Source organism: Apus apus, chromosome Z (assembly GCF_020740795.1).
Source record: "Apus apus isolate bApuApu2 chromosome Z, bApuApu2.pri.cur, whole genome shotgun sequence".
In the NCBI taxonomy this organism is placed as follows: domain Eukaryota; kingdom Metazoa; phylum Chordata; class Aves; order Apodiformes; family Apodidae; genus Apus; species Apus apus.
This window is the reverse complement of record NC_067312.1, coordinates 58,867,804-58,893,241: the sequence shown is the minus strand read 5'-3', so window position 1 is coordinate 58,893,241 and position 25,438 is coordinate 58,867,804. Positions and strand designations below refer to the sequence as shown.

Below are 25,438 nucleotides of genomic sequence, written 5' to 3'. Positions count from 1 at the left end.
GCAGCAAAACCATTCACTTTACTGAACCTGAAACAGCTCTGAGGAACAGTACTTGCACACAACTAGCCTATAGCGGATAGGGCTGCAGGCAGTAGAAATGTTTCCCACCTATAACCTCCAAGAAAGACATACTCATCCCTCTGTCAGTTCTGCATGCAATCTTCTATGGTTCAGTCAGGGCTGGAGAACAGTGTGACTGAAAGGAAGCACTGGAGATCATCTGTGCATCAGCACCTGATGTGTCTTGCTTGTACTTCTGCATATTGAAGATGTGAGCACATGCTGTCCGAGTCCTGAGGATTTCCAGAACTCGTCTAATCTCCTGTAGGCAGCACAGGTCCAGGATAGCTGCTGCACAAACAGCCACGATTCATGTCAAGCAGCTGGATTGCTTCCTGTGCTCCATTCATGGACAGTGCTTCTCAATAGCTGTGTCTTCTGCGACTGCACCAGTCTCCAGGTTTGTCCCAGCCTGGCACCTGGCAGCAAGACATGAGGCTGGAGATCACTCTTGGGCGCACTTAATTGCTTCTGAAATTCTGCTCAGCTGCCTCGAAGGATTCTGTGGGACTGCTCTTGTCAAGAGATTGCATTTACTTCCCTAGAAATACTTCTGTCCTGCTGTCTACTTGCCAAGTTCCTCAGCTGGGGTACCAGGTGGGCTTGTAGTGCTGCCAAAAGGTACCAGCTACCCCCAAAGTCTGTGTTCTCTGCAGGCTTGAGAGGCTTTCTAGAGCCTTTTGCCATCCATTAAAGCTCTGCAGCATTGGGCCCACATAAGCCAGTGTCTCTCCATCTACTAGGGTCTGCTGAGCCAGCCAGAGGCTGCTAGCTAAGGCTTGGATGTTAATTACTGTGCTGCAGGAATGTGTGCAGAGTTTAGGGAGCAGTACCTGGTGCTTGGACCAAGGTGTGCCACCACATCCTCAGCAGCTCTGTGAACTGAGGCAAGGCCTGTGGGTACCCTCTGCTCAGACGATGGCAAAATCCTGATGCTGTCAGGATGATCTAGGAAAACACCCAGTTTTCACACTGTACTTCCAGGCACAGACCCGGGAGATCTACCTGCAGCGGTGATGGTGACGGGAAACTACACACATCGGTCCAGACAGGCTTCCTCCCCGAGCCCCGGGAAAGGAGAGGTGCTTCGCTGTGGGTACGGGGGGGCTGTCCCCACAGCAGCAGCAGAGCAAACCCCACGCTTCCCACGGCAGATCGCGCCCGGGAGTCGGCTCTAGCCGCTCTGCCGGACCTCCCCGGGAAGGCGCCCAGGAGCTCCGCGGGCTGGGGCTCCCGCACCAGGGAGCAGCGGGCAACCCCGAGCTCCGCCGGCACCTCCCGGCTGCGGGGCGCGGCGCAGGGGGCGGGCCGGGGCGGGGACGGCGGGCGGGCAGGGCCGGGCTGGCACGGCGAGGAGGGCTCGGCGCGGCAGGGCACGGCTCTGCTGGACCGCCGCCTCCAGCGCCAAGGTAAGAGACTGGGGACAGTGGTGGGGGATCCTGGGGCCGGGACACGGGGGGGCGCGGCCGGGCGGGCCACCTGCCACAGCCGGGGGCCTGCGGAGCCCGGCGGTGCCGGGGGAGCGGAGCGGGGCGGGCGGGAGGGCGGCTGCCCTCGCCGTGCGGCGGGGATGCCGCAGCCCGCCGGCCCCACCCCGCTTTGTGCGGAGCCGCCGCCGCCCGCAGCCCTGGGGCACCGGCGGCCGGGGGAGGTGCAGGGGCCGCCAGGTGCCGCGGGCCCCGGGCATCCCCGGCGTGTGCGGCGGCAGCGGCAGCGGGAGCGGGAGCGGGGCTTCCCCGCTGGCCGCAGTCGGTTCAGCCGGTGCTGGTCGCGCCCTCCCGGGGCAGGATTCCCGCTCCCCAGCAGCGCCCTGCCCTTGGGCTCTTCCTGCAGGTAACTGCAGGAGGGATCTTCTGTGCGGAGAGTGACAAACCGAGAGCCGGCCCTCTGGGGGAGCCCGCCGGCCCGGGGAGGGGGTCTGCAGCAGGCCGGGCCCGCTCGGAGGTCCGCGACCCGTGCACGAAGCAACAGGGGCTTCCTGGCGACCTGAGGCGGGTGGCAGTCGGCAGCCCCGGCCAGCCCTGGGGGTGGCACGTGTGGCATCTGGATGACTTTGCTTATGTTACAGGGAGAAGCCTCATCTGGGGCCCTGCGTGTGTGTGAGTGGTTGAATTTGGCCCCTTTGTGCTGCAGTTCATGGGGATTTTGGGTGCTTGATGTCAGGGCAGGTTCCATCTTGCACAGAGCATGATGACGGCCACATGAATGACATCTGAGCCATGCTCTCTGGCAGTGGGGTGTCCTGGTGCCAGTTCCCTCTTCAGGGCAAGCCCTTGAAGAGGTCTTACTTTCAGGCAGCAGAGCTTTTAAAGTACAGCTTTTTCCCACTGGTCTGGCTTTGATGCCACAGCTCTGTCAGGGACGAAGGTAGGCGGCTGCAAAGGGATATGTAATAATGACAGCACTTTGCAAACAAGTAGCCAGTGGCCTGGAGAGGCCAGCTATGTGCACTGTCTTGCGGAACACCCATTGTTCACCCTGCAGGGAGTGGTGCCCTCCTTGTCCTCATCTGGAGCCTGGAAAAACAGCCCCGCCGCATCCTGGCTGCTCCTGATCCCCTGTTCACTTACACCTCCTAAGAAGGTAAAGTGTTTGTGCAGTCCCTTTAAAGGGAAATTACCTGGACAGGCTTAATCTCTTCTAGCCTCATGGGTGCTCAAGGGAAGTGAGTTCTGCAGAGGATTCGGAGAACACTTGTGGTGAGGTTGGCTGTTGGTTATCTTTTAAGCTTCCCAACGCTTAACAAAGCGTTAACAAAGGAGCAGCCTATGTAGCCCTGCTGTTCCCTTTGTTCTCCCAATGGCTGTGCCCTCCTTCGAGAGCTCAGATCTCTCCAGGTTTGATCAGAGATAGGGAGTAACATGGAGGGGGTTTATGTTTTGGTGTAAGCATTTCAGGAAACTCCAGAGCTAATCTTTGGGAGGCAGGACAAGAGGGAGCTGTTTGCTTCTTGGAGAGAAGGCAAAACCATGGTGTTTTCATCTGTGCTGATGTTGTTTGGTGAATTAGCATTATTGCAGACAAACTATAGCTCCATCAATGAGAGGTATTTCAAATTCATTCAATGCATTAGGCTATAGAAACAAATCAAATCCTGACATCTCTGTAGAGCTGCCGTAGCCCTGGAAAATACAAGGTCCTGGCACAGATGATTGGACAAAGAGCCAGGCAATTCTGCTACCTGTACCCCAGCTCTGCCCTGAGCTCCTCCACACCTCTTGTCCTCAGAGGCAAAGCAGTACTGCATGAGTGTGCTGGTTTTGCAGGTCTGGGGAAAGAGTGAGACCACAGCCCCCTGTGTGCCAGCTGCATCACTACCTGGCAGCATCACCTCCATCCCATTGATCCCTCCAGTTGCTGGCTGTGTCTGTGCAGCAGATGGATTTCCTGATAGCAGGTTAGGGTATCTCCAGATGTGGTGGGTTTCTCACTCTCTATTTCCTCTCTGGGTAATTTCTGCCTGTCTCTAGAGTATGTTGATTTGTCCCTTCTGAGCAGATTTCTTGCTCAGAAAATGTCAGTAATAGATAATATTTTTAATGTTTTTGTGTCTGCTACATTTTGATAGTAGCTGGCTAATGAGTGGATTTTGGCTTGTCTGACTCTGTGGCAGGTTTCTGTGAGTCTCTTTCTGTGTGGGTTGGCACTGGGCAGGCTGCTGGTCTCTGGAACCAGTTTGTGGTGCTTCTGCAAGGGCAGTTCTCTCTTGCCTGTAGGCTGCCTGGACAACCAGATGCCTGAATGCTGTGTGCACCGTGTTCTGGGGTGTACACTTGAGTATGGCGCATGTCCCTGTGCTGTGCTCTGAGCTGCAGGTGCTCAGGCACATGGGTGTTTTCAGTATTGCAGAGACTGAGCAAGTGAACTGAAGGCTTTGGCAAATCTCCAGAAGTGAAACTGATGTTTTGGAGTGAAAGACAGGTGCATCAGGGGCGAGCCGAGGTAGATGTTGTGCATGACCTGGCAGGGTCCTCATATGTTGTGGTCAGTTCATTGGCCCTCAGTGGCTGCACAGAATGAAGTCTTCATCTCACTCTGGTGGGCCCTGATTTCCACAGCAGGGACTTCAGTGGGGAAACTGTTGGAGAAGGGTTGTGACAGGGTATGTCAGAGACCTTCTGTGAAGAAACAGAGAAGGGAGACTGTCCCAGATTAGCTCCCCACCATCTGCTCCTGGATGGTGCAAAGGGACCTCATCACCAAACTCCTGCTCCTTAATGGCCAGTCTCTGTTCTCCACTCTCAAATAAATCTCCAAAAATGATTGCTTGAACTGTTTGCTTCAGTGAAAAAAAACCAAAATCACCTTATCTGAGTATTCCCATCTGCCAGTTGTAAAAGAGTAGCAGTCTTTTTTTTTGTCAATAAAATGGTAGCCTGTGTTACAGTTGGCCAGTGGGCTGATGCCTGGGAGGCTACTGAGGAACTTGCTGCTAAGCCTCCTGCTCAGACCCAAGGGGACCTGTGGACCTGCCCCTGGTGAGGCTGGACAGCCACTGCTCTTTGAAGCAGCCTCTTGCTGCACACCAGGGCCACAGACGGTCTGGTTTCTTGCTCCCATGGCAAGGAGACATTGGAGCAAAGATGCAGTGAAGTGCTTCACATTTATTCATTACCTGGCTTCCCTTAAGTGCATGTTAAGCTGCTCTGGCTGCAGAGAGCTGACTGAGGCAAGCAGCCTGCAGCACACAGCAATTATGCTGACGCGCCTTCTGCCTCTCTGCAGGAGAAACAGGAAAGACCTTTAGATCATCCAAGAGGCTGTATGGGCTGAGGAGGTTTGACACTCACACGGTTATACTGGCTTGCAAGTGGAAGCCAGACTGGCCTAGTATTTCCAGGGATTTCCCCTCTGCGGTATTACAGGCTTGCCAGCAATTCCCTGTTTTGAAAACACACCCTGCAGGGCTCTATTAGGGTAATGCAGAGGCTTACTATTTCCAAAGCACTTTGAAATTCACAAATAGGACTTTCTGACCCTCAGCCAAGTAAAGTCTTTTCTGAAGCTTGGAGACATGCTGCTGCCCATGGCCAATGGTAGTGTGCAGCTCCAATCCCTGTTCTCTCTTCCCCTGTTGACCCGTTCCCTGCTCTATTTCACACAGTTTCAAATTTTCCAGAGCAGTGCCCAAAGTTTGGCCTCTCTGCGTCTCTCTTCCAAGCATCCTTCTGAGCTCTGGTTTGTGCAAGAGTTTTTTTCTGGTCTGATGAGTCGCTGTGCTTTTTATGTTGTGCCAGGAAACATGGACATGTCTACCTGCAGAGAGGAGGTCTTCTGCACTGATGACTCTTCACTGCCTCTCTCTCCCTCTGTGGGACAAAGTCACTGAGGAAAATGATAAGGGAGACAAAGCAGCAGAAACTCCTAGCATTTGTGATATTTTTATCACTGAGATTGCAATAAAGTCCATGGAAACTGATTAGATAGCTTCCAGGAAAGCAGGAAAGGCCAGACTCCCTCTCATTCTTTCTGCTGCAGTTCTGGGAGCTGTCCTTACCCGGGAGAGAAGGCTATGCTGGGGAGAGCTCCTCCCAGGCAAAGGTGTTTCGGGAAGGCTCTCCAGGTCACAGTGACAGTAGTAAAGTGAATGTAAGCCCTGTGGCTTCAGCTTTTATGTAGAATAGAGAAGGGACAGACAGAAAAAAGGTGCAGGCAGGAGCCAAGGCAGTTATTTGGCCCACTCCTGAGAGCAGAAATTAGGCAATCCTTGCTCTACAGATATCACGATTTAAACTCCCCTTGCAGGGTGCCTGTGCAGAGGGCTGAAATCCTCCTTGGGAGGGTCAGAATGCTCTGGATCCCATCCAGGTTTTTGGGAACCACAGGCAGTGTGCATGGGTGGTGCTTGGCAGATAAGTGCCTTTTTTTCTGAGGTTGCCCTCTCCCTGTGTTGGGGTATGGACTAATGCAGCAGGAGAATGAGAGAGTGTGCAGGCACAGGGCTGGGAACAGTGGATCTCTCCTGAAGCTGCCTGTCCTACTCCAGCCTTACTCCAGGGAGTATTTTCACGTAGCACATTTGCCAGCCTGACAAGTGGTACTGCCTTGAAGTGGTACTGCCCCTGAATGCCACACACTGTCGCTGTCACATCAATGAACTCTGCTGAATCCAGTGATGGGCTTTTCACTGCCCTCTCTAGCATGGTTAGCTCTTCTCACATTGGGTATCTGTGCAGTTTTGTGTTCCAGGCTGTGGAAAGTTCAGCTCTGCCAGTGCCATTCAACTCTGAGCCACCTTCCATATGGTTATGCGTGAGGTTATTTAAAACCAGTTATTTAAACCAGTGTTTGCCCTGAGCAAAAATACACAAATCTTGAAACAATATTGCCTTAGAAAAATGTAGCTACCATTTTGCCTGAACTGCTAGTACAGTTGCAATTCTCTGCAGTTTCTAAGTGCAGTACAGTTTCTAAGGAACCTTACACTGATGTTATTTGGAACACTGGTAATCTGAACAATGCCAGGAAGGACCAATCTTCCTCGTCATCCTCTGGTTTCTTCCATTCTATCTTGCCCCTAATAGGAGCTTCTGCTGGCAACAAAATTGGAGGGTAATATGCACAGAGAACCCAGACAGCTCTTTCATTGCAACAGACAAATAGGAGTCAAATACTGTCTTGCTAACGTCTACTTAAATGTAATTAGTTCACATTATTTTTCTCTGCCATTTTCTCTAATTTAATTTGAATACCAATATATGCACACAGAGGAACAAAAAATCAGAACAGTGTTGCTCTAAGTTCCTGCTCTCAAATATTCAGCTCCTACATATGGAGGCTCTTTTCCTTATAGTCAGGGAGGGTCAGAGTCTCTCTTCTGACCTCTCCTGCCTGTGATCATGCCTGTGGCTTGTGTTTCTCTTTGAATTTGCAAAGGTCTTGATGTCAGTAACCGATGCCTAAAGTCTTAATTGAAAAGATTGATTTTGCTAATGATCGGATGGCATCTGACAGCTTCCACAGAAATCAATAGTTCAATGTCTCACAGTTTTAAAAATCATGGCAGTCATTTAAAGGCTTAATAGGGACTGAAGGTCTTGACATTATGGCTACTTGCATCTCGCTGAGCCTCGTGCCTGCTGCCAAATTTAAGCCTTGTGCACAAGCTATGGGTGTGATGCACCTTGCCAGGAAAACCAAATCTTGAAGCAGTAATCCCCAGCCCCTTACTGAGCACTGAACTTGGTAGAGTTAGGTTAATGCTTACTAGGGTTAGGTTATGGTTGGACTTGGTAATCTTAAAGGTTTTTTGCAATCAGAGTGATTCCATGGTTCTGTGGTTCTCTGATTTCACAGTTAGGTTGTGTTTTGGTAAACTCTTGCTTCCTATGGAGCTGAAAATATCAGAAGCTTCTCATATCTTTATAGATAATGAACTCTTGAATCTGGCTGACAAACTAGAATGAGAGCCAGCAGCTGGAAGGAGAGGTTATTTGGCAAAATATTAAGGCAGTTGTGCTTTTAGCAGCAAAGTTGAGGAATCGTGGGAAGAGATTCCTGGGATGATGCATTGCCAGAAATTTGAACAGGATGATCTTCTAAATAATGTCACTCAGTGCAGATAGCAGTGTTCTCTGGAAGTAGATGTTCACTCATCCTGCCATTAGCTGAATAGCAGCTACCAGGTGTCCCGCAGAGCTTTCTTTCCCTTGCTTGTCACTTGCTTGTCCCAAAGGATCCCATCTCACCGTGGTGGAGAACATACACACCTGACTCCAAGCTCTCAGCATGTTCAGCTAGGCTTTGCCTTTAGGGCCCCAAGGCAGTATTCTTCATCCGCAGTATGACAGCTAACTTTCTTTCCTGAGTTTTGTTTGATTGTCACTGGAGGGATGACAACTTGAAGGCAGGAGTCTGCCAAACCACTTTGGACATTGACTGTAAGTGGAGATGGGCTTCACTGTGTTAAGTAGAGTTCTGGAGAGGGAGAGTTAGGTGGCTCATCCTCATGGAGGCTGAGTACTGTGTATGACTTATACCTGCATCTGCAGGTGGTGGGTATTGACTGACTGAGGTCATAGTTATTAGCCAGACAGGGGCTTAGCAGGGTAGTTTATCTGCCTATTGTTCCCCCACCTTTGGAGATTTTCAGAATCCATGTGGGCAAGACCCTAAGAAACCTGACCTGACTTAGAGGCTTTGACCAGCACTTTGTGCTACAGACTCTCAGGGGCCCCTTCCAGCCTAAATTTGCTTGTGATTCCAGTGATGATAGTAGAAGTGAAAACCTGGTAATGGATATTAGGAATTAAAACTCCAAGAACTAAATCAAGGAAACCCATAGCTAAAGCTTACCTGGAATATCTGCCCTGGTCTCTATATCCCACACCTCTTTCCCAATGTTTATGCTGTGTTGAACTTGGATGAGTGGTTAGAATCCCTGACTTTCTGCTGCAGCACATATATCTGCTTTATGTGTCCAGTCACTGGACAGAGCCAAAATATCAAAGGGTATCTGTGAGTATGTGGTGGTTGTGCTTGAGGTTTCAAGAAACATCTCAATAATATTTATCTTGCCATTAGCTTGGGGAATTTTTTACTGTTGAGAGCTAGGTTTTGCTTCCCAGCCCTTTGCAGGCTGTTAGTGGAACAGGACTTCTTAAGCTTAATTAAGAGTTTTAATTTGAGAAACCAGTGAAACCAGTCATTATCTTGTGTACAGTTTGGTGTATTTCAGAGAAGCTTTCCTGAATCTTATATATTCTTCCTTCCCTGACAGCGTGACTTGCAATATGAACTTTTCTGTGGCTTTGTGACAGCTTGTGTCTTATGTATTAAAGAAATATAGCAGTGTTTATACTCTTGTTTCTGCCTGTCTTGCAGTCAAGGTCAGTTGTGGGGCTTCAGAAGATTAAAGACATGGACACTGTAGGTGGCACTAGTGGGGTTTCACACACCTTTCACTGTTGTGGGGTTTTGCTGCCACTGGCTACTGGCAGTACAGGCAGATTGTTGCATGGTGTCTTAGTCTGTAAGTCTGGAAACCTGCAAGTGTCTTGATCTCCTGCAGAAAGGAGAACCTTCCCCAGGAAATCCAGATCTTTATTTTGAGCTCTTTCTAAAGACCTTCTCCTGTATTTGCTTCCATATCTTCCTGCATCATTGCCCACTGTCTTTCCTGTTCCTGGAGTTCACTGGCATCACGGGGTGCCCAGGATGTCAGGGCAGTGGTAGCACTCACCTGCAGCCCTCAAGCCTGCTGGGGGACCCCTCTGTGGGACTGTTCCCACTTGCTGTCATCTCTGGCTGAACAAGAGCTGGGAGCGTGGCTCGGCCACTCTTCTCACTCTGAGCAGTCTGCATAAGTTTCCTGAAGCCTGAAGATTTTCTCTGGTACTGAAAAGTCCTAGATGCAGATGTAATTTCATGAAAGCATATAAGATATCCAGAGAAAACTGCATATTCAGTCAGGTGCTGCATGGCTTAGTGTGTCTTACCCAGTGCTTTTCTTCTCACTTATCTTCACAGAGACAGTCTTTGTTTTTGCTGTCTAAGGCATGGAAATTATGTCCTAAGCTGCCCAGCCTGCATTATGTCAGGAGTTCAATTGCTTCTTCAATTCAGTCAGACTTCAAGGCCTGTGATTTTTTTTCTTCTTATTATTTTTATTCCACTTTCCCCCCCTCCTCTTTTTTGTTTGTTTGTTTTTTTCCTTTCCACGGACACTGTGAAAAGATCAAATACTGTCTGGATACCTCTACAGTGCAGCCATGTCTTGAGTGCATCCTGCTGTGCTAGTTTTCTGGAGCTCATTGAGGACCTGGTAGTGCAGAAGAGAAGGCAGAGAGGAACAACTGTTTAGTTTGGAAAAGGTATGGCTGAAAAGGGATATGACATATGGCCTTTGACATATGGTAGCATCATGGCATGGAGAGTTCAGATAGGGAGTGATTGTTCCTTTGTTTATCACTGCCCAGGAACTACAGGATACAGATAAACAGTGGAACTCATTGACACAGGATGTTGGGGATGTGGTTCAAGAAAAGCCATTAGATGAATCTGCAGGCGGAAAATCCATTAGGGCTGGCTAAACAGACAGATAAGCCTTTGGCTCAAAAAGTCCCTGAGGCACAGATGCCCAGAGCTGACTCAAAGGCAGAGAAAAAATCAGCTTGTTGGCATGGATATCAGCTGTACTGGAGAAATAGTCTGGCATGGAAAGTACCAATGGTAGAGGTAGAGAGAGTGAGCCTGTAGCAGGGAGCTCAGCAGGGACATGGACGTTCTGCTGGTTCTCCCCAGCTGAAAGGGCTGGAGAGAGGGGTGGAGCAGCAGGACAGAGCTAGAAGATAATAAAAACTTGTATCAGAGGAGATATACAAAGAGGCTGGCAGGAATCAAACATGTAGCAAATAAAATTCCAAATAGGAGAAGAGGCTGATGTTCATTGCTGATAGACAGGAGGTGCGAAGAGGGAGACTGGTCACAGAGAAGAGCAGTGATGCTGAACAAAATGATCAGAGATGGAGGAACACCCAAAACCAGTATGAGAGCAATAGTTGGAGGAGAGGAGGTGAAGAAAATGGTCTGCCTGAAGACAGGAAAGGCAAAGGGTCAAAAAAGGAGGGGTATCTATAGAAAGTGTGTGTGCAGTGATTGCCCTCACCTCTCTGTTAACTATAGTCATATCTACAGTGCTAGAGGAGTGGACCTGTGGAGTGAAAGAGATGGTACCAGGACTTCATGTCCATATAGGCATTCTGGACATTTTACTTTGACCTAGTTAGTCCCCTTAGCAGATGGATTGCACTGGGTCTGATACTGGAATTATTTTAGTTTCATCTGGAGGGAATCCTGTCTGCATCCACCAGGATGGTTTTGCAATGCAAACTGGAGTGCAGTAAATGGCAGCAATAAGGAAATTTGCTTCAAAAGTGTGCTACCAGTCTGAACCAAACACTGCTTCTGCACTTGCATCTATGGATTCAGTTCAGAGTGATACCACTGGTTTCCCAGAGGCTATGCATTTGCCAAGCTCGGCAGGTGAATGAATGGGCACAGAATCTCACTTTCCTGGCAGGGAAAGCATGGGTAGTCCTCCCACTTAGTCAGCATTAGTCAAAGCCAGACTAAGATCCAAAAGGAGCAAAACTCTGCTCTAAATGGTGAATCAATTTTAAAATTTGCATCAGAAGAAAGCGAATGTCTGTAATACCTGTCTTTGACACAGTGTCTTGTTGGCTTGTCACACATCAGTTAAAAGGGGTGCTGTTAGAGACCTCAAAAGTGCGTTAGAAGCTTTCTGCATAGTAGAGAGTTATCAATTCTGATTTGATAGGCCAGTCAAAGAGAAAAACCTCAACTGGAATCATAAAGCAATTCCACTCTGCATACGTGTGGGAGAACCCCTCTTATTTCTCTTGTCTCTGGCCCTCTAGATTATTTTTTACATGCAAATGATGCTGCAAATGAGGTGGAAGAACTGGGCAGCTATGGGCTCCAGGGAAGAGCTCTGAGGCTGCCCGCTGCCTTTCAAAGGAAAAGGTCTGCTGTCATTGCTCCCAGAAGGACAGGGATCATTTCCCTTTGCTCCTGGCTCATGGCTGAGAAACCCACAGCTGGTTCTCCTCTAGTCCATGGCAGTTGGTACCTGCGTCTTTTGCTGCCAAACTGATTTGATAACAGTGGGATACAGCTCCTGGAAGGACAGTTACAGTGACAGACTCTTTTTAGCAGTGACAGATAGTGTAACAAGGAGAAAAGGATGCAAGCTGCAGCTGGAGGGATGTAGGTCAGGTGTTAGAGAAAGCTGCATCCCCAGGAGGGTGTTGTAGCCCTGGGACCGGGGAGGTGGAAGCCTCAGCCTTGGAGGTTTTGAAGGCTCCACATCTGCCCTGATGTTAGAGCTATGGGCAGGTTCACTGTGAGGCTGGGCTGGAGACCACCAGAGGTGAGGTCCCCTGGTCTGTGTCCTTGCATCTATGCTTGTCCCCTTCTGCCCAGACAGTTAGAGCCTGGTTACTGCCCCAGCTCTGCAGCAGTTTCCATTTTCACCTAGTTGATCAGAGTCTCAGTTTCCCCAGGTAGCTATGGAGAAGAGATCCTAAGGCTAGGCTTGGTGTTGCTGGCCAGAATCTCATCACGTCCTGCCACCATTCTAGCCTGTGGGCTGCTTAGTGCACCTTCAGTCATGGGGGAATATGGTCACAATAGATCACATTCGATACAAGGGCTTTATCTTTAGACATTCAAGTGAAGTGTGTAGCCTCCAAACCTTCACAGGTCTCAAGAGAAACATCTGTACTTGGTATATTTCCATTGTTTTGCTGTCCTGCAGGCCACTTCAGATTTCCTGATGTATCTGTGTCCTGGTGGCAGCCAGAACTCCTCAGCTAGGAAGAGGTTTGGGAAGAACTTTGGCTAGACCAGTGGACCCCATCTGGACTCCTGTGGGCAACTAACCAAGGTCTTGGGATTCCCTAAAGGTGGCTAAGCTCCCCAAATCAGTGATGCTAAGCTTTGCATAACAGAGATACTCCAACTGTCAGATGTCTGCAGGCATATTTAGACCTCATAAAGAGCAGTAGGACCAAGTGACCTTGTCTTCCCAAACAACATGGCAGGCCACTGAGACCAAGCTGCATCTTTTTGATGGGGAGCTGAACTTGAGTTCCTGAAACTCAGAAGCCAGCTTGGTCTTGAACAGCTGGAAGCTTCTTCCTGTGAAACAGGAGAGTGAAAGAATGGTGCTCTGGTTTCAGGAGAAACTGCTGAGCTTGCAGAGGCTCAGGTGATGAGCTTCTCAAGACTGCCTTTCTGACAAGAAATGTGGCAATGTCTCTTAAAGTTTGTGCATTTCATCACTTCCTTTTTAGAATGAGTTTTTGCAGGGCAAGAGAGCAGAGGAGGCTTCTAGTTTTTATTAACCTTTGAACTGGGATTGTTGTATTTACTTTTCTTTCGTAACAAAGCAGGATCTTGCCAGGGTAGAAAAGCTCTGTAAGGTGGAATTTGCCCTCTCATTGAATTCAGAAGCACATTAGTACTCACAAGGAAGTTGATAAGCAATAATATTTTCTTTGCTGCCCAGGTAACGAGGAGAGTGAAAGAGACTATTGTCTCTGGAGAATGCAGGCAAGTCGGCTTTATCTTTCTGCCAGAGTACACAGGCTATCTTGGAAAGCTGGAGGTAAACCAGGGGAAGGAGGGGCGTGCTCTCCAATGTGGCTGGGGTGGCCCCATTCTCTGCTTCAGTCATATTGCCTCCTGCCCTTCCTGGGAGCTCTGATAAGCCTTGTGAAACTGAGTTGAGTTTCAGGGTAATTTGGGGTTTTGCCAACCTTTCACAGTCCCCCAGCCCACTACTGTATTTCTTAAAGGTCATGCTGATTGAAGCCATTTGTTCTCTCAACACATCATTTCTCTGTCATAGTTTGCGGAGTAGGGGCACCACCTGACACAGGTGCGGGACATTTGGTGAATGGGGAGGTTGAACTGTCGGATTATGGTGTTGCCACTGAGTGTGGGATAATCCCTGGAGGATTCCTTTGTCCCTCCTGGGACAAATAAACTAACTTTGCATTGTCAGAGGAGAAGTTTATTTACACTCGTTGGAGGGTCAGCCCTGCTCTTCAGTTTGCTTTCTGGCTGTTGTTTGCTTAAAAATATTAATGAATCACTTCTCCTGTGGCCTGGAGGAATTAAGGTGCAGCAGGATAGTGTTTCACTTCCTGTGCCTGAGTGAGAGGTGTGAAACTTCAGGAAGTGGAGCTCCAGGCACCTCTGGCAGCAGAGTGACAGTGATGGTGCCACAGGTGCCTCAGACTCCCTTGCTTCAGGGTGAATCACTTTGCTCATGGGAGGAGAGATGCTTGTATAGCCACTGCAGGGAAATCCAAGGTCTGGCAACAGACCCTCCACAGGCACTTCCCAGCTTCTGGGCTCCCTAAGCAACCTGAAAAGAGCCTCTCACGAACTTCAATAAAGACAAATGTCAATTTGTGCCCCTGATGTGCAGCAGCTGCCTGGTGCAAGCTAGGTCTAACCGGCAGGAGATATGCTCTTCACTGAAGACTCATGGGAGTCCTAGTGGGCAGTGAGTTTGACCAGAGTAAGCTGGGTAGCTTTGCAAGCCCTGAAGGGCAACTGCAGCCTGGGCTTCTCCACAGGACTGTAGGCAGACAGGTTTCCCAAGGAGGCTGTGGGATCTCCATCCTCACTGGTCTTTCAAATTCAGCTGGACAGCCCGAGCAACATGAAGTTGCTTTGTAGTGAGCTTTGTAGTGAGCTTTGTAGTGAGCTTTGCTGAGGGCTGGGGATAGGACTTGGGATTTCCAGAAGTGCCTTCTGGCCCATTTTTTTCTTGTGATTCTGTATGCTTTATTGTTATTTATTTTTTTGCTTCTCCCACTCCTCCCAGGGGAGGCTCAAGTACACATTCAGAGTCATGCTTGGAAGTGATCCCAGCAATAAAATAAAGAATGAGTGACAATTTACCCAGTACTTCATGATATGGCTTCACTTCACAATGTTCTGGGAGATCCTACCCAAAATACAGTCTTGGGCTTCTCATCAGGTCAGGTGACAGGTGAATCTGAGTCCCCTGGGGAGCTGCCTGAGACTGTGGTCTCTGCCAGTTTTTCTCTTTGCTTTCTTCCCTGCTCCTGGCCATTGGCGCTGGCTGTGCTGAGATGACCCAGTTAAAAATAACCTAGCCGAGTTATTTTAGTGAGGCACGTATGCTCCGTTGTCCCTCTCCTTGCTTTGCCAGCATGACAGAAGAGCATAGCCATGAAGTAATACCAGGTGGTGGGGACGAGGCAATACTGTCAGCAAGTCTCACCATCAGGGAGTTTTTGTGCTGGACTGGGTTGGGCATTGCTGCCTTCCTTGAAGAGTGTCTTTTGGTTTCAGCTTTGACTGAATACAAGTGCAGCTGGAAAGCTCATCCAGGATGACCACTGGATTTTTGCAGTCTCAACCTTGCCTTGTGGAGTCTGGTCTTGTTTCACTCCTGGCAGCCCTAGTCTGCCCCTGGACAGATGTGTTTAAAATTATTTTGAGGTTGACAACACTTGGTATATCTGTAAAAATTTGTACAATATGCTTTTTACCAAGTTTGGGGCTTTGGTATGTCTTTGGCCCTCAGTGGGCTGCTTTGGGGTACCTCACTAGAAAGATGTTCTGAGATGATGTGGTACCAGCTGGTGATGAAGTTTGTGGGTTGTACAGCTGTGGTGGGCTGCTGAAGTTTGGTTGTGCAGTACAGGCCAGGTCTTCATGCAATGTCTGCCTTCCCCAGCCAAAGCGGATATTTGGGGGAGGCAAAAGTACGGGAACACCTTCTGCTTGTGTTCCAAGCAGATGATGCCTGTGTCAGTGGAGAAGCCACTGTCTCACCTCTCCTGGGTCTGTGTCCGCCTTGAACCTCTGCTTAAGCTTTAACTTGCTGCTAGCATTGGGGAATATGTGATGTGCCACACACATGTGAGAGTCACTCAGATAAAAGGATTGAACCTCACTGTTTGGTGGGTGAGGACACCAACTCATTTCCATCTTGAGTGACTCCTTCGCCTCAGGCTTCATGTCCTCTGTAGTTCTGCAGTGTTTATACTACAGGCAGAGGTGTTTTTTTCGCAACCAGCTTTCCAGGGCACTATATCTAAGTAACTTTGCCATGCTGGAGAACTGCAAATATTTTTGAGCATTTTTTAGAGATGGATTTTCTGATGACAGGTAACAAATCTCTAGACTATGGTCTCTTTTGAGATCTTGCTCCCTGTTGTCATTTTCTCCTACACCACCTCTGCAGATCCTAATCCATCTGCACCAGCAGCACGTCCTGCCTCAGGCAAGCAGCAACCTGCAGGTTGTGCTTCTGAAATGAGATGGCAGAAGCAGATCCCACAGCTCATGGTGGGCTGCCAAGAAGGGACCTTTGTACTTCTGCAGAGGACGTATGCTCAAACTGGTGCTAGTGATGGATGTGGACAAAGCACCGCTTTCCATCAGCGGCTTTGCCTCTGAAGATAGAGAGGTTTGAGCATGTATCTGAGGCTTGATTTGGTGAAGGCTCTTTGTCCATACTGCCATGCTGGGGAAGGGTACTTTGATTACGAGGCCGCTTTACAGGGCAGAAGAGGGGTATGGTGTGTGTGCTGTGCAGCTGGTGGGGCTGCCTTGCCTTCTGCAGAAGGAGAGGGAACCTGGGCAGCCTGCAGTCTGTGAGCTGCTGCTTTTGGGTGGCACGTGTCTTTTTTGAAAAGTGGACTGAAACCTTAGTCTGAGCTCCCTTAATCTGAGCCCCGTTATGGTGGCTGTGGATCCTTTTAGAAACAAAAAACAAAGAAAGGCAATTGATAAAATCAAGGCCCATCGAAGGATGGCTGATTTAAAAGGCTGGTTCCCAGCTGGCTGATTTAAAAGGCTTCCAGCTCCGGTAGCAGATAGGGTTGTTTTTTCAAGGATATGCCTCTGAGCAGCTGTAAAAAGGTCCTGCTGCCTGATAGAAAGGCGTGCTGAAAGGTTTTTATTTGCTACTGTGGACTGATTGGAGTACAGATGCTCTGGAAGACGTACTGCATTATTCATACTAAAAGCTAACGCACAGGCTGGAGGCTGTGAGAAATGGTACAGTCCTTTGTGTGGTTTTGTTGATTCACCAGAGAGCCTAGACTGCTCTTAAGCTTTTTTCCTGTATACTGAGATACTGAGATTGATAAAGCAAATTGAGGAATGTGAGATCACGTAGCTAATGGCTCTTCACCTCCTTCCTTGTTTACAAACTGATCCTAGGTTTGTTGTTGGGGTTTTAGAATTATTATTATTTTTTTTAATTTATGTTTGTTGTTGTTTTTTAAAGGTGTTACTCATACAGGACTACTTGCTAGACTGGTCCTGTTTTCGAGACTTCATAGGTGACTCAGTTTTCTTGTGGCACTAACTTAAACTGCGTCCCTGATGGGGCTCAAGTGTCTGAGGTGAAGTTTTCATGACAACATGAGGTTGGAAAGCTGAGCATCTGCAGTAACTGTGCCCATGCTGGGTTCTCCATTAAAGGATGTTCAGACTCCCACTGTTGAATGTAGATGCTGGGGCATCCACCACCAGCAGCAGGGCTGTGGGGTGGCAACTCCTGTGTTTCTGTGTTCTGGCTGTGGTGGAAGGACCTCACACTAAGAGCCTTGAATTAGTGAAAAATGTTGCCTGGATGAGGTTTGGAATTAGTGTGCCAGCCTGTAACATGGCTGTGGCAAATCCATGCATCTGGGCAAGTGAAATGCCTATTGTAGATCATCAGAACCATATGGCAAAGCTGCTTTGTCCATATTCTTGGGCAGTGGCTTCTCCTTTAATAAATCCATGGCTGGGTGCATGGAAATGACTGGCAGAGTGCAACAATCAGACACACTGGACCTCAGAGGTGGATGATAGATTATTTGCAAAAGCAATCATATTGGCAGGAATGCATAAGTTTTCCAAAGAAAGTGCTCTCTGGGAGTTAGCCCCCCACCCCTTTCCTGTGGAAGAAAAGACAATTCCTGTTTTGAAATTAAAGAACTATGGCTGCAATAAAAGGAAGAAGAAAATAAAATGGGATTGATACCGTTATCTGCTGACCTGTAAAGTGTGAACTGTGATTGCTGGATTTCTAGAGCAGTTGCTTTTCGTGTACGGCAAAGCACAGACACCTTTACTTATCCTGTTACTACTATTGGGCTTTCCAGACCTATTTATGTGGTAATATTTTTTCAGTAGAAGCTAAATCCTGTAATCATATTAATACAATCACACCAGTGTTGCTGGTCCACGTTGGCATGAAGAAACTAAAGCAAAAAGGGTACTTCTCACAGGGGAAAAGGTGAAGATGCTCTTCCCTGTAGATAAGCGTATCTGCACAGGAGTATTTGTTGGTGTGCTGAGCAATACCCAGTACAGACAGGGGTGTGAGACAGCTGTCCTGCAGAGATGTACAGTGCTGTAGGCCTGACTCTCCACAGCAGGAGCAGCAAGACTTCATGCAGCCTGAGAGAGAAGGTGTGATGTGACAGGAGGCATCCTGGCTCACTGATTTTGCTTTTGGACTCCTGGATGTTGCTCCAGATCTCCAGTCACAGGTGAGACAGGAACTCACTTCCTGCTGCAGATGAGACTTTCCGTGAGTGACCTGCTGACAATACAGAGGTTTGATGTGTTGGACTTGGAGCTCAGTCTTATGTATTGGAAAAACTTGCTTCTGAAACCCCATGAGAACAAAAGCTTGGATATTGCAAAGAACTTGCATGCCTGGCAGGCTGTTGGGAACCGCAGTTTTCTGTCCAGCATGCAGTCCAGTCCCTGCACCCCAGTGGGTACTGGGTTTCTGGTTGCTTAGCCAGTCAGTTGCCACCTAGTAAGCTTAGCATGGCCTGTGATCACTCTGGCAGCACAGTCCTGGATGGCAGGGCTTACAGCTTTAAACCATATTGGCTTCTTGAAAGGACAAATGCAGAGCCCTTCCCAAGCCTGGCTAAATTCCTCTGCAACAGCAAGAAGGCGTGAGTGGTAGTTTGGGTTACAGTGAGGCAAGTGAGGTTAGGCAGTGCTCATGGCAGATGTGTGGGGACCCCAGTCAGTATGGGCTGCAGAGCACATGAAGAACTGTCCAAAATTAACTCAAGGCAATTAACAGGTTGTCTTTGAGGACTCTGCAGAGGGTGAAGTTGATTCCTGAGCTCTAGACAGAGGGATGCTTGAGCCTCTCCATAAGGAGAATTATCAGAACAACATGAAAAAGTGGAACTTGTGGGAGAAATAATGAGATGAAAGAAGCAGAATGAGCATGGCAAAACCAGTCACATCAACACACATTGATCTCCTGTTACAAAGGGCGGTGAGCCCAGTGATGTGGAGAAGCAGATGTCATTTATCTTAACTTTAGGAAAAATGTTTGGTGCTGTCTCACACAGTTAATCTAAGATAATATGCACTAAGATAATATACACGTGTCTGTAGTAAGGCACATGTAAACCTACTGAGGGAACTATACAGGAGAGCTTATGTGATAGTTAGTTATCAAAATGCGAGGACTTATGAGGAGAATTTTGCAGGGTTCTTCCTGCCTTCTGATACTATTTGGTATTTCTGTTAGCAATTAGGACAAAGGAATAAATAATAAACCAGGAGGAGCAGGAAGCCTGCAGGAGAGGGCTCTGGCTTGAAATTGCCTTGATGAACTGGAGAAATGTCATGGAAAAATCAGGATGCAGTTCAGCATTGAGAGGTACAGCTCTTCGGATGACACATTACCTTCAGACCCAATGCACTTCTGCAGAAAAAGAGTCCAGGGGCTGCAGTTCATTCCAAGTGGAACACAACCCAATGACATACTGTAACAAGAAAATTATATATATGAACAGGAGAGTATCTGGTAAATTATAAAGGAAGGATTTGTTCATCCATGTTAGTAAAATAGAGGTATGCCAATTTTATGTGCAGCTGTTCTGGAAAAATACAGATCAGCCAAAGAGAGTGGAAGTGAGGAAGACAGATTCATCAGCTGTTCAAAAAGCATGGCTGATAGAAGGAGAATGAGGTAAAAACTGGAAAAAACTGGAAAACTATGTGTCAGCTGTGGAAAGCTTGCTGGAGGAAGAAGGGAATAGTCTATTTCCTGTGACCTGGCTAAATAGGATAAGAAACAAGGGACATTGATTGCACAAAAGGAGATTTAATTTTGAAAGCAGGGAAAAGCTTTGTAATTGTGAAGGCAAGATGAGTGCTGGACTAAGTAAGTTTCACAGGAAGATGAAGGTCTGTCCATTACTGCAGAATTTTAGAAAAAGGTCCTTAGTGAAGGAAATGAAAGAATAGGAGAAAAAGGTGGACTGCCTCTGTTCCATGAATTTATCGTCCTGTTCTGCTCAAATTCTCATTTTTCACAAACCATTTGTCCATTTGAGGACCTTCTCGCTAGCTTCATGCAGCCTTATCACTGGTGAGGAACCATGCTAGTACTGGAAACTGAGTACACTATGTCACAGAGATTTTGGCTTTTGTTGGTGCAGTTTGACTTACAAGCCCCAGCAACGGTTTACAAAAGCTGTTCCAACTCTCCATCTATCTCACTTTTATCTGTGTGTCTGCTAACTTTTTTCCATTTTTTAATTCTTTGATGTCATTTTGCTTTCCCCAGTTGCCCATGAAAACCTTCTAATTCTGCTTTCTTACTTTCCTTGTACAGCTGGATTTAAATGAGAGAGTGTGCACTGTAGTCCAGCTATTTCTGTTGCTTTAAGTCAGCTGGTTGAGTTCCTGCTCATTTTCCTTCCTCTGAGCATGGCCTGCCTGATGAGTCCCTGGCAGGCTGTGTTGTGTGACAGGAACTTCTTCCATCTCCTTCACGATTAATGCACATGGAAAATTCTGGTGTGCTCTCACCGTATCTGCTAGGGATGTTCTCCACAGAGATCACTGCAGATTTCACAGGGTCATAGCATGAGGGGGGAGGCACCTCTGGAGATCATCTAGTCCAACTGCCAGTTCACAGCAGGTTCACTTACAGCACCTTGCTCAAGGCATTGTCTGGTTAGGTTTTGAATACCTCTAAGGGTGTAGACTCTACATCCTCTCTCAGTAACCTGTGCCAGTGTTTGACTGGCCCCACAGTAAAAAAGTTTCTTCCTACATTTATATGCTTGATCAAGCACGGACTGAAGGGGCCGTGGTTCCCCAGGTCTTCTGCTTTGCCCTTAGTGCTGGTTTGCTTTGGCAGGAGTTTTGGTAGCAGGGGAAGAGCCCCAGGAGTGGCTGCTGTAAGAAGCTGAGAAGCTCCCCCTGCTCCAAAACCAGCCAAAGGGCCATTAGAGGGACAATAGATGCGCCTCAGCGATTAACATACGAAAGAACTGAGATAAGACCTGAGCTGAGGAGCACTTAGGGAGAAAGAAGAGCTGTGCGGGAGAGGTGAAAGGCAATGCCAGGGTGAAGATCTCGGTGTCTTATAAGGAAGAAGGGGAAGAAGATGCACAAGCAGAAGTTTTCCTGCAACCTATGGCAAGATGGCAGACTGCCCCCTGCATCTTGGAGGAACGTGGTGTAGCATTCCTTGGGGGTGCCAGGAGGGGTTAACTTGGCCAGTGGGCTTGGATTTGCTGCCAGTGGACTGGGATTATGCAGCTTTGGAAGACTCTGGTGCCAAGGGAGGTGACTGTCCCCTAAGCAGCCTGTGACTCTGTGGGAAGCCCAGGCTGGGACAGCTCTGTACCTGGTGGGAAAGACTCATGAAGCAGAGGTTCATGGAGGACTCTCTCCCGTGGGAGGGATCTCATGGGGAAGCAGGGAAGGACTGTAAAGAATCCTTTCTGAGGACAAAGGAACGGCAGGAACCACCAACCCATGAACTGACTTTAAACCTGATCCCCTGTCCCCCTGAGCCACTGGGGGAAAGGAGGGAGAGAAACTGGGAACAAAGTGATTTGGACCCAGGAAGAAGGGAGGGGTGGGGTGACATGTAAGCACTGCTCTTTATGTTGTCTGCGTCCTGTGTGCATCTGATTAGTGTGAAATTAAATTATTATTTTTTGCCAAGTTGAGTCTGTTTTGCCAATGACCTTTATTGGTGAAGAACCCTCCTTGTCCTTTGCCTTGACCCATGAGCTTCTAGTTGTGCTTTGTCCTCCTTGTCCTGGAGTGTGTGTGTGTGGGAGTAGAGTGAGTGGCCATGTGGCTGTTTTCTTTGTTGTTGTGTTAGGCCCAAACCATGACACCCTTTTTGAAGATAAAGGCAGTATCTTCCAGTCCTCAAGGACATCTCCCAGCTTCCATGACCTCTCAGAACCAAGCATGACCTTGCAACAACATAGGCCAGCTTCCTCAGCTCCTAAGGATGTATCCCAGCAGGCCCTTGTGCATGTCCAGTGCGTTTAAGTGTTCCATAATCTTATGCTCCTCCACCAAGTGTAAGTCTTCCTTACCTTGGACTTTCCACAGTTTTCAGGGGCCTGAGATGCCTGAACACTGGTCTTAGCAGTAAAAAATGACATGAAGATGGCATTCAATGCTTCAGCCTTTCTGGTGCCCTTTCTCAATAGGTCTTCATTCCCATTCCTCAGCAGGCCTACATTTTTCCGAATCATCCTTTTACTGATGATGTATTGGTAGAAACCTTTCTTGTTACCCTTCACATCCTTCACCAGATCCAACTCCTAGTGGGATTTAGCTTTCCTAAGCCCAGCCCTGCATTTTTGGACAGTGACTCTATATTCCCTGCATCCACCTCTTGTGTGTATCCTTTTTATGGTTGAATTTTATGCAGATGTCCTGGTTCATCCATACAGGTCTATTGCTACCTTTGCATGTCTTTTTGTATTTTGGAATGGACCATTCTAATTTGCAGGAGGTGAACCTTCAAAATCCTTTTGTGCTTGTGCTTGAGAAAGGATTTTGTAGCTTTTGTGCCATTTAGAAATTTTTTGTCATCCCTTTAGTTGCAATTCTTTGTATTACATCTGGCTAAACTTATGAACCCCTCTCTGTGTTTTTTGTTTGGCTGCGACTTTAACTCTCTTACTCCCAGTATAGTGCTCTTAAATATTTTTGTGCCGCCTACAAGGACTTACCTATTTTAGCTGCTGCTTCTTTCACTCCTTTGGAACCAGCTTCCTCATTTGTTTTTGGAACTACTTCCTGAGCCGAAAGAGAATTGCAGTTCAGGCTTTCTGCCTTTTCTGGGTAACAGAAAAAGTTTACATGTCCTTTAAGAAAGAAGCTGAAATTATCTGCTGTGACCCCTGCATCTTCCTAGTCCACCAGCTAACAACCTCCTAGATACCAGAGGACTGGAAGATGGCCTGAGCAGCACCACTGCCTGGTGTGAGCATAGCTTAAGGCAAGGTAACCTGTTAAATGTTAATCTCAATGATCGGTTCTTACCAGTATTTCCTCCATAGTGACAGCAGTGTATTTCATACAGCCTTACCCAAAACCTTTCACACCCCAAGACAAGGAATGCTTAAAATGAAAAAGGACAACATGACCCTTTCAACACAAGGTTTGAATAGCTGTATGAGGATTTGGCTTTGATTTATTGATGTACATTCTCCTGGGAAGAGCTTTTTATAAATGAGGTGTCATTTAGCCGGAGAGAGGAACACTTGCCTTTGTGACAGACTTTGATCATGAGGAAGCAAGAGCTGCTTATTAGGATGAGAAAAGAATGGTCACAAACCAATGGAGCAAAGGGGTGCCTTGGCAAAGCCTGTACCTCCTCTTGGAACAGTCTGACAGCATAGTAATTCCCTTGGTGTTTGAGGGGTCTCCTCGGGTTTCTTTGTGGGCTACAAACCATGTGCTGCCTCTCTGCCTGGTGGTGCACAGCACTTGGTAATTATAAATACACTTGTGACTTACCATTAAGAGACTCACCACCCCAACCCAGCAGGCTTTCCTCAGGCTGCTGGCGCATCCTTTCTGGGGAGAGGAGGTTGGTGTCTCTGAAGGTACTCCTGGTTCTTCAGGCCATGCATGGGGAGTCATGGGGTGAAGTATCTGGGGGTGGTTCAACCTAAAGGGAGTGGTTGAGGGTACTAGGAGAGTGAGGGTGTTTCCTCCTGGGGGTTTGCAAGGCACAGCTAGAGGAAGGTGCAGTCCTACTGATGTGTTGCTGGGGGTTGCCTTGCTCTGAGCTAGATACTTGTTCACTAATATCTGTCATAAAACTGTCCTTTACTGGTGCTGCTTCTGATTAAAGTTGAAGAGGAGGGTGGGAATGTGGTGAGGTGTGAAGAGCTGACTGCTCTGGTGAAATCACTTGTGAATATTTGTGTGGGGTAGAATGAACGATGGCTGGACCAGAGCCTGCTCCAATGGCCTGACTGCTGATGCTTGAATCTGGTCTGCGTTAGCGTGAGAGAGTCTGTACCGTCTTTCAAAACCTCACGGGATGATTGTGTGCTGCTTGCAGAAAGCTGTATCTTATTACAAGATTTGATTTAGCAAGAGGGACACATTTGCTCACTCTGCTGTTTCTGATGAAACCCGTTTTATTGCCATAAAAGCTGATGGTAAAAAAGGACACATGGGATGGGAAATTGAAACCTGGCACTGTTTACTCCTAACTAGAAAGTGGCACCTGCGGACTAGCACAACAAGCTTGTGTTTTCTCACTGCTTGCTGGCCTTTCCTCTTCATGAGGCAAGTAGAAAGGGTGAGAAGTGAAGGTGGAGTTGTGTGAAGTTGAAAGTTTTAAAATCATCTGGAAGTGAGAAGTTCCTCTGCAAACTGTTTTTTTTTTTCAATGCCTGTGACTTTGAATGCTATTGCTTAACTGCACAGGCAGGGTATATTGGAGCATGTAGCTTGCAGTACTCAGGCACAGGGAGGGAGATCTTTGCCCTGTGGGAGAAGCATTAGTGGCATTATTTGGAGTAAATATAATGATGTGATGTATTTGTCTTTGCCAAAACCATCCCAGTCTTGCTGGGTGGACCTGGGACTTAGTTGGCTTGGTTGGTTAGTCAGCTGCTAAGAGCAGCCTTTTCTCAGTGAAAGTGTTTGTATGTGACCCCTGCTGCCACATCCAGGTGACAGACATCTTCTGCAGGAGGTAGGAGTAATATTGACCTTGCTGATCTGATGTATGTACTGCACTGCTTCCCAGCTGTGTCCTGATGCTGGCTAGGTAAGAGCAGAAGGTTTTGGAGCAGCCTGCTCAACAGCTGTTCCCCTGCTGAGATTAAGCAGGAAACAAGATACAGCAAGAAGCACACCTGTCTCTGATCAGAAGAGGGGCCAGCAGTTTCTTGAAGTGGAAACACTGAAACCAAGACCTTGTGCCTGTGTGAAGATTGCACAAGCCTGGTTTGGGAGCTAAATCTATTATGGGGACCACAGAATCAGGAGCAGGGAAGTACTTTTGTGGATCTCTCTTGCACAGTCTGCTCCATATGGAGCCATATCATGAAATTTACAGTGCACAGAGCTGGCTCTGAGGCAGAAAACCAGCTGTATTTCATGATCTATTAATTGTCTTATTTAAAATCAGGCATTTAACTTCTTCCTTTCTACAAGTCCTGGAGTACAAAAAATGTGAATGTGTCTCCTGTTTCTCATGTCTCGTGTTCCATTTTGGGCAGTGTTGAATCTGACTTCATGTACATTTTGCCATCGTCATCTGGCTCTGAATATTATCTGATTCCCGTTGGCAGAGACAAGATAGCTGAAAGGGCCTTTGAGTCTCCCAGAATTAGTCTTCTTGTCTTTTGGCAGCAAGTTACATTATTAATTTTTGGATGAGGAGGGGTGAATTTTGAGAGGATCAGCTATATGGAAGGAAAGGACAGTGAGGAGAAGAGGGAGGATTTAGCAGGAGAGGAAAGGATAAGATGAATGAAACTGAGTTGAAGACAGTAGTAGGTAAAGGGCCATAGAAAATCATGGAGCTAGGCAGATTTCAGGAAGG

General features: G+C 47.8%; 1 protein-coding gene across 1 annotated transcript in view; it reads left to right on the top strand.

Moving 5' to 3' along the window:
• The first annotated feature begins 1,389 nt into the window (after positions 1-1,389).
• Positions 1,390-25,438, top strand: part of CORO2A (coronin 2A) — a 60,128-nt gene continuing 36,079 nt past the window's right edge. The window contains exon 1 of the mRNA XM_051641851.1: positions 1,390-1,469. The gene's annotated coding sequence lies outside the window, so the exon portion shown is untranslated. The remainder of the gene's footprint in view (positions 1,470-25,438) is intronic.